This window comes from Balaenoptera borealis (assembly GCF_965194805.1).
Source record: "Balaenoptera borealis genome assembly, chromosome: X".
NCBI classification, from domain to species: domain Eukaryota; kingdom Metazoa; phylum Chordata; class Mammalia; order Artiodactyla; family Balaenopteridae; genus Balaenoptera; species Balaenoptera borealis.
This window is the reverse complement of record NC_138881.1, coordinates 18618460-18628469: the sequence shown is the minus strand read 5'-3', so window position 1 is coordinate 18628469 and position 10010 is coordinate 18618460.

Below are 10010 nucleotides of genomic sequence, written 5' to 3'. Positions count from 1 at the left end.
CCCTTCTGTGTTGTCCTTCCAGACCCACGGCTTCCCTATTATTTGGAACATTGTGATTTGAACTAGAGGCCACCCAAGGCAAGGTCAGCTCCCTTGGTCTCAGGCTTGCCCAGTTCTGCCTTATGCATGTCTCCCTGCTAGACCTTCGGTTGAGGTGGCATCGCAGCATGGCTGACAGGTGGGCCCACGCTGGCTGGGACTCACACAGCCTGGAAGGTTAAAGCCCAGAAACAGCTCCTCTCAGGGCTGAAAATCTGAGTTCTAAGTGCCTCGCTACTTCGATTTTCTCATGCTGCTGACATCATTTTGATCTTGGCCAATAAACCTGATCTTAATCCCTGCATTGCATCTGTTCAGCATGGTATTTTTTTTTTAAAATAAATTTATTTATTTATTTATTTATGGCTGCGTTGGGTCTTCGTTGCTGTGCGTGGGTTCTCATTGCGGTGGCTTCTGTTGTTGCGGAGCACGGGCTCTAGGCGTGCGGGCTTCAGTAGCTGTTGCTCGAAGGTTCTAGGGCACAGGCTCAGTAGTTGCGGCGCACGGGCCTCTCGCTCCGCAGCATGCGGGATCCTCCCGGACCAGGGCTCGAACCCGCGTCCCCTGCATTGGCAGGCGGATTCCCAACCACTGTGCCACCAGGGAAGCCCCAGCATGGTATTTTGGAAAAGAGGCCTGGATTTGAAGATTGAGGAGGTTTTGGCTCTAGTCCTGTCTCTCTCACAAACAAACCAAAGTAGGCTGCTACTGGTCCCTTCTGGGTTTCTATTTTTTGTGTACAAAATGGAGTGGTGAACCTTTGCCTGACACTGCTATTTATGTATTTTAGGAAGTGAATTTTAAACTTGGAGACGCAATAAAAATTATAGAGTACAACTTAAAGAAATTATTTAGACCACTGAGGGACATTTTCATAAGTACTCACGGTGTCTTTCTAAATTTGAGGTTCGGGGAGTATAATGAAAATTTCATTGGAGCCCATCTTAATTTTTTTTAAAGTGCATTAATTCCGCCCCCCCCACCCAGGTTTTCTAACACACCAGAAATAAATTACAGAAAGGAGAGGTAAAAAAAGCACTAAACAGTAATTCTTCCCAGCTGTAAACCTTGCTTTTCATGTGAATTAAGTCTTTGATCCCTAAAAATCCATTTTGCTCTTGGACAAACTCCAGAGACACTGCCTTCTTGGGGAAGCACCAGTGCCAGGGACAGAATGGCTGTTTACGGATGAAGTTTCTCCTACGATTGTGCTGATCCAAGAAAGGAGCTTGAGGAATGGGGGTGGAGGAATGAGCTCTGTGTTCCCTCTTTGGCATATGCAAGGTGCCTTATCCCTTTTTCAATGCACTCTGCTGCTTCTCTCCGCTATCTTAAGAAACGCAGGCCCTTATGAGTATATTTGTCTTTGTAAGTCTGCAAGGCCGTGGCAACCGGCTGAATGAACTCTGCTGGAAATGGCAAGGCCTTTAGTGTATAGTCAATTCTATCCTTATGTAAGCTCATCTGTTTTTTAACATCTGAGCATTTCTATGTGCCAGCTACTGTCCACAGATGTACTGAGAGGCAAAGTGGGTGCAGGGCACCAAAAGGAGAAAGCCCATTTGGGATAACTCGTGCTGGGATGGGGAGTGCTTTTTTTAAAAAACAGTTTTAAAAATTGTGGTTAAATATATATAACGTAATATTTGTCATGTTAACCATTTGTAAGTGTACAATTCAGTGGCATTAATTATATTCACAATGCTCTGTACCCATCACCATTATCTATACCCCCAAATTTTTCATCATCCCCAATATAAACTCTGTACCCATTAAACAACTGCTCCTCATTTCTTCCTCCCCTCAGCCCCTGGTAACCTCTGTTCTGCTTTCTAACTATGAATTTGCCTATTCTAGATATTTCATATAAGTGGAGTGATATAATATTCATCCTTTTGTGCCTGACTTCTTTCACTTAGCATAATGTTTTCAAGGTTCATCCATGCTATAGTATGTGTCAGAACTTCATTCCTTTTTATGGCTGACTAATGTTCCATTGTATGGACAGACCACATTTTGTTTATTCATTTATCTGTCGATAGACACTTGGGTTGTTCCTACCTTTTGGCTATTATGAATAGTGCTGCTATGAACATTTGTGTACAGAGATCTGTTTGAGTCCCTGCTTTCAGTTCTTTTGGATATATACCTAGGAGTGGGACTGCTGAGTTATACGGTTTTTACATGTGGATATGGTGTCAGTAGTACCAACACAGGCAGTAAGTGTTTGCTAAGACAGGACACGTAGCCACATCCAGAGGGCTAAGGCAAGGATCAGAGCCAAGTGCAAGGAGAAGAAAGGGTCGGAAGAGACGGACCACGTGGCTCTGCTGTAAGGTGCTGAGATTCATTCAGGCCCACAGTGAAGCCAGAAGTAGGGGCCAGGAGCCAGGTGAACTGTCCCTTTGTAGAAAGACTGCAGGAGCTCCAGGGAGGGTGGAGCAGAGCAGACAGATGGGGAGACTGAGCTGCCAGAAAGGCGAGAGGTCTTTCAAAGGGTGGCCATGTAGTAAAGAGCCAGAGAATCCACAGGAAGCAAGTGGCAGGGAGAGTAGTGGTCAGGGGCCAAACTACCCATCCAGGAAGCAATATAGGTCCTGGAAACCAACAAGCCTTGATCCTGTGGGCATTCCCCCCAAGCTAGAAAGCCTCTTATATCCCTCCTGCTGATACAGAGAGAAAACCCTGATGGCTCTTGGTTTGAGAGGGAGGGTATCTAGATAAGGGCCGATCTTGAGCCAAGCCTACTAGTGGGAAAGGACCTTGAATCACTTCCCTTTTGGAGACCAAAGTGAGCAGCTAAAGGCTCAGGGTGATCCATCACCCTGGACTGTGATATGAGCAACTATTACAAAACAGTACAGTTTTATTATATGTTGCACCCAAGGGTAAATATGTAGTGGGCAAAGTTTTCTGCTAGGAGGCCAACAAACACACATATTAAATTCTAGGTGATGACTAATTCTCAACTACTTGGCTTAAAAATAACTGCAGAGGCCATTCCAGGCCACTACGGTCAGTAATTCCATGAGGGCACAAAGCAGGTGGCATCCTAATCCCCTGTCCTACGGCCTGCTGGGAAGGGAGTTTACACCTCATCTCCAGGTTTATCCCTTGAGCAGGGGCAACAATAGAAAACGTCACCTAGTGAAGACAGCCAGGAGAACAGCTGCCTGGGACAAATCCCGGGTAGGTGAGAACTCTCAGCCCAGAACTGTACAGCTATCCACGTTCAGGAGCACCGAACAAGGCTACACAAATCTTGGATGGTACAAAACCTGGTGGCTGGAAACCCCAGGTGGTTTTCGAAGCGGCCTTCTAGACCAAATTATTTCTGGGGTCAGAAGTTGCAAAGCCCAATCAGGCCTAATCTGAGAGTCTTCACTGGGACTAATTTATACTATCATTAATAGCACCCAGCTATGATTAGGAAAGGTTCCTCTGCTGCATCTCTGCTACAGAGAATCGCGCCAGTGCTTCCAGAAAGCATACAAACACCGCTTTGAATTTGCACAATGTGTAGCCCAAGCAGAGAACCTACATTATGAGAGAATTGAGTTCATGTTCCTTCCCTCAAGCATTGTGACATGGGCCTCAGCAGTCATGGGCTCAGCTGTTGTCATTCTGACACTTGGAGAAAAGTTCTGTGTTTCTGGTTTCTGATGTGTTTATTTATGCCAGCCCCTTTCTCTGGTGGGGTCTCACACTCTCCCCATTTGTGCAAATCTGAACTGCTCTAGGCTCAGAGGTGCCTTTGCTTACTGCTCCCATGGTCCTCCCCCTCCTCTGAAAACCTAAAGTCACTTTCCATATTGTTTTAGTTGTGTACCTTAAAATCTCCTCTAGGGCTTCCCTGGTGGCGCAGTGGTTGAGAGTCTGCCTGCCAATGCAGGGGACATGGGTTCGAGCCCTGGTCTGGGAAGATCCCACATGCCGCGGAGCAACTGGGCCCGTGAGCCACAACTACTGAGCCAGCGCATCTGGAGCTTGTGCTCCGCAACAAGAGAGGCCGCGATAGTGAGAGGCTTGCGCACCGCGATGAAGAGTGGCCCCCGCTTGCCGCAACTAGAGAAAGCCCTCGCACAGAAACGAAGACCCAACACAGCCAAAAATAAATAAATAAATAAATAGATAATAAAAATAAAGGAATTCCTTAAAAAAAAAAAAAATCTCCTCTACTCTGGGAATTCCCTGGCGGTCCAGTGGTTAGGACTCGGCACTTTCACCGCTGTGGGCCCAGGTTCAATCCCAGGTCAGGGAACTAAGATCCCACAAGCCACACAGTGCGGCCAAAACAAACAAACAAACAGACAAAGTCTCCTCTACTCTACGGTAAACTTCTTCAGGTCACATGTTTTTTCTTCAGTTTTCCACTTCCCCAGTGTGTCTTGCAGTTAAGACACATGCAATGGATATTTATAGAAATATTTCATGAATAAACTCATGAATATAGAAGGAAATTATATTTAGCACAACTTTTTGGAATCTCTGCTCCATAAAGTTGTGTTAGTATATTTTGGGAAAGTGTTCCTAAGTATCTGATTTCGATTCGCAGTGTTTCAAGATGTCTATTTTTCCCTGTCTTTTTCTTAGTAGAAAAAGCACCATCTGCTGCATAGTATTACTTAACTAATTAATTAAATGATTAATTCGGTCCTAAATGCCTCTGCAGCTCCTCCTTCTTCAGGCTGGCCGACTCCTATTCTTTTTGTCCTCCATTTTCTACCCCCGTGCCTTAATTTTCTCGGCAGTGCAAATAGGTCTGTATGTCACCTCACCGGGTTGTTGTTGTGAGGGCCAAATAAAACAGCGCCAAGAGAAATGATACTGGACCAGGAACTTTTCAAACCAATGTGTAGAATGACACATTTGATCGTATGGGAGAGGACAGCGCCACAGGACAAGTTATCGGTCATAAGGAGCTCTGGGGAGACTGTGCACTACGAGAGTCGAGGGATCAGCAGACGGAGAACAGGACTAAGGACATTTTCTCCATTAACCATGGGACCGAGGACAGAGCTCTCCTGTGTACCCACTTAATCAAAGCAGCACACCTCCCCTCCAAAGCAGCCAATAGCTAAACCACACAAACGAGTTATTTCAAAGTCACAGGAGTTGCCTTACAGAACAAGACAGCCTATTAAAAAATGAGTAATGTGCATTTCTTCCTGGAAAGAGCAAATCAATATCCCTCAGTAGGCCCAGTGCCACCCACCAGCCTCCACAGAGTAGTTAGCCTTTATCCAGAAGACGCGGATGCAAAGGACAGCTTTTCCTTCCCCTCCCTCTGGCTCACCAGTGAAAGCAGCTCACATCTCTCCCCTCAGAGGCTGAGTCTGAAGTAAAAGAAGTTTACCTTCCCCCAGTGGTACATTATACACTTCAACTATGGTGGATACTCTGGGGGCAAATATTTTCTCCTAAACTCCATGTAGACTTTAGGCTCAGATTACTCAGAGAAGTACAATTGTTCATTTTGTAGATTCAGCTGTAACCCCTTTACAGCTCAATTCAGTTAAACAGATATTTATTTTTAGGCTAATAATTTTGAGTTTCTACTATGCATCAGACACTGTGCTAAGCATTTTCTATGAATTGTCACTTATTTCTCTCTTTGTATAAATAAGGGGATTGACATCAGAGAGGTTAAGTTGTATGCCCAAAGTCACACAGCTGGTAAGTAGGAGAGCTGGGTTTTGAACACCTGAGTCTCTGTGGCTCCAGAGTCCTTTCTTTTAACCATTAGGCTATACTTTCATTTGCTGTGTGGCAAGTACTGTATTAAGTACTTAGGACACAGGAATGAATCAGATTTGCTTCCTGCCCTCAAGTGTGAGACACTGGCATATTATCTTGCATATTTTACCTAAATTTAATTTAGAGTTTACTGGCTATCATAACCCTGTGAGATGGAAACTGAAGAGCCACAGAGCTGAAGGTCTTGCCCAAAGTAGGGTTAGTAAGTGACAGAATAGGGATTCAAACCCAGGCAATGTAATCTGACTCCACAGCCCACATGCCTAAGCACTGTGCCACATTTCTCCCTGCAAATATTTGTAAATAGATATTCACCCAAGGTGTGATAACTTCTTTAACTGAGGTAAGTAAATGTATAGTATAACATAACCCCTCGGCTTGGACTGAGGAGTTAGGGACACCAGATTTGGAGCTTAAATGCTGCCACCAAGGGCAGGAAGGTGTATCGGTGTCCATCACACACCACTCCTCACTTCAGTGCTGCATTCAAAATGACTCGATAGCCCAGACATTGCAGAGCGGTCTCCCAATACCAGCGGCTCGGTTTGTCATTTTTTGGTTTTGTTTTGTTTTTTACTTTTTACTGAGGTTTTCCTTACATATGGTAAAGTGCTCTAATCTTACATGTAGAGCTTGATGAATTTTCACATAGGTATACACCCACATAGACACCACCCAGAGTAAGATATAGATCATACCCGTAGCCCCAGAAGGCGCCTTCCTGCCCTTTCCCAGTCAATACCCATACTACTCTCCTGAGATGATCAGTATTCTGACCTCTATCACCTCTATCGGTTAGTTTTGTCAGTTCTTGCATTTTACGCAAACAGAATCATACAATATGTATGTGTTCTTTTGTGTCTGGCTTCTTTTGCTCAGCAAAATGCCTCTAAGATTCCTCTGGTGGTTGTGTGTAGCAGTAGTCAGTTCTTTTCATGGCTGTGTCGTTTCCATTGTATGAATACACCTCAATTTACTCATCCATTTTAATGGTCATGGATATTTGAGTTGTTTCTAGGTTTTGAATATTATGAATAAAAGTACTATGAGTGTTCCTTTACAGGTCTTTTGGTGGACACATGCTCTCATTTCACTTGAGTATATACCAAGGAGTGGAGCTGTCAAATCAAAAGGGGTGTGTGTGTGTGTGTGTGTGTGTACCTTTTGGCTACACACACACACACACACATACACACACACACACACACACACACATATTTAGATTCAGTAGGTATGGCCAAAGTGTTTTCCAAAGTGATTGTATCAGTTTATACTCTAACCTTCTTACTGACATTTGATATGGTTCAGTCTGACCATTTAAAAAAAACTTTTTATCTTGAAATAATGATTGATTGAAAGAACTACAATCAAGATACAGAACTGTTCCATCAGCACAAAGATTTCCCTCTCATGCTATTCCTTTATAGTTCTACCCACACCAGCCCTAACCTTTGGCAATCACTAATTTGCTCTGTCTCTATACTTTTGTCATATTGAGAATGTTACATAAATGGAAGCATACAGTCTTGTGGCCTTTTGAGATTGCCTTTTTCACTCAGCATGGTGTCCTTGAGATTCATCCAAATTGTTGTGTGTATCAATAGTTTGTTCCTTTTTATTGCTGAGTGGGATTCCATGGTATGGATGTAGCACGGTTTGTTTAATCATTCACTTATCATAGAACACCTTGGTTGATTCCAGTTTTGGACTATTACAAATAAAGTTGCTATGAAAAATCACGTACAGGTTTTTGTGTGGTAATAAGTTTTCATTTCTCTACGATAGATGCCCAGGAGTAAGACTGTTGGGTCATAAGTTAAGCGTATATTTAGCTTTTTAAGAAACTGTGAAACTATTTTGCAGGGTGGCTGTACCATTTTACATTCCCACCAGCAATGTAAGAGAGATCCAGTTACTCTACATTCTTGAAAGAAGTTGTTGTTGTCACTTTTTTTGTTGTTTTCTGTTTGTGCTCTCTGTGTTTTTTTTTCCTGTCTTCCTATGAGTTACTTGAACATTGTTTAGAATTCCATTTTGAATGGAATTATTTGTGTTTTTGTGGTTAATTTGTATTTATTTGATTTATTGTTTCTGAGTGTATCTCTCCGAATAACTTTTTAAATGGTTGCTCTAATTACTATATTACATGTATATAACTTATCACACTCTATTAGTTTCAATGTTTTACCAGTCTGAGTGAAGTGTAGAAATCTCACTTCCCTTTATGTTCCTTTATCCTCTCCCATTGATAATATAATCGTGTTAAATATTTCCTATACATACACTGAGAACTCCAGGCAGTATTATAATTTTTGCTTCAACTGTAAAACGTAATTTAGAAAACTCAAGAAGGAAAGGAAGGTGTATTGTATTTATCCACATTTTTATTCTTTCCATTATTCTTCCTTCCTCTCTGATGTTCCAAGATTTCCTTCTTTTATCATTTCCTTTCTGTTTATAGAATGTCCTTTAGCTATTATTTTAGCATAGGTCTGCTAGTGACAGATTCCCTTATTTTTCCTTCATCTGAGAATGTCTTTATTACCTTTTTTTTCTTTTTTTTTTTTTGGTTGTGTTGGGTCTTTGTTGCTGTGTGCAGGCTTTCTCTAGTTGCGGTGAGCTGGGGCTACTCTTCGTTGTGGTGCGCAGGCTTCTCATTGCGGTGGCTTCTCTTGTTGCGGAGCATGGGCCCCAGGTGTGCGGGCTTCAGTAGTTGTGGCACACGGGCTCAGCAGTTGTGGCTCACGGGCTCTAGAACGCAGGCTCAGTAGCTGTGGCTCACGGGCTTAGGTGCTCTGCGGCATGTGGGATCTTCCCGGACCAGGGCTCAAACCCATGTCCCTTGCATTGGCAGGCGGATTCTTAACCACTGCACCACCAGGGAAGCCCACCTTTTTTATTCCTGAAGGTTATTTTCACTGGATGTAGAATTCTAGCAGTTTCTTTGTTTTTCTTTAGCACTTGAGAAATTTTGTGCTACTCCCTTCCAGCCTCCCTAGTTTCTTATGAGAAATCTGCTGTCATTCGAATTGTTGTCCACTATAGGTAATGTGTCATTTCTCTCTCACTGCTTTCAAGATTTTTCCTTTGTCTTTGCAGGAGTTTGACTATGATATATCTTCGTGTGAAATTCCTTAGGTTTATCCCATTTGGGGTTTGCTCAGCTTCTTGAATCTGTTTGTGTCTCTTGCCAAATTTGGAAAAGTTTTAGCCATTATTTCTTCAAATACTTTTAAAGCCTGACCCTCTTTCTCCTCTCATTTTGGGACTCTGATGACACAGATGTTAGATTATTTGTTATAGTCCCACAGGTCTCTGAGGTTCTGTTCATTTAGTTTTTCAGTCTACTTTCTCTCTGTTGTTCAGATTGGGTTTTTATTGTTCTTTCAGTTCACCAGTTCTCTTGTCCATCCTCTATATTCTGCTGTTGAGCTCATTCATTTAATTTTAAATTTCAGTTATTGTATATTTTCACTTGTAAAATTTCCATTTGATTCCTTGTTATATCTTCTATTACTTTGCTGAAACTTTCTAATTTTTCATTCAAGTGTGTTCATCATTGCCCATGGAAGCATTTTTATGATGGCTGCTTTAAAATACTTGTCAGATGATTCTAACATCTGTGTCATCCCAGTGATGGTGTCTGTTCACTGTCTTTTCTCATTCGAGTTGAGATTTTCCGGTTCTTGGTGTGATGAGTGATTTTTGATTGAAACTTGGACATATTAGGTATTATGTTATGAGATACTGGATCTTATTTAAAGCTTCTGTTTTAGCTGACGTCTTTTGACATCACTCCAGCAGGGAGGAGGGGTGTGTGTGCTGCCTTGTTACTGCTAGGTAGGGGTAGAAATCCAGGTTCTCCATTGGCCTCCATTGACACCTGGGCAGGGAGGGCTCTTCATTACTGCAGGGTTGAGGTGGGAGTTCAGGCTCCTTCCCTACTGGGCCTCTGCCAACTACCCTGGCTGAGAGGAATAGGGGAGCCTCTTTATTGCTCTCCACAAAGCTTCCACTGACAACATGGGTGAGAGGCCTTATTACCACAGGGTGGTGGTGAAAGTCTTGACTCTCTGCTAGACCCCCTCTGACCCCACTCCAGTGGGAAGGAGGGAGGTGCCTCCTTCCTGCCAGGTGGGAATGGAAGTCAAGGTTCCCCATGTGGTCTCCACTGACACCAGGAGCTGGGTGAGCCATCTTTAGCCCGGGTCCTT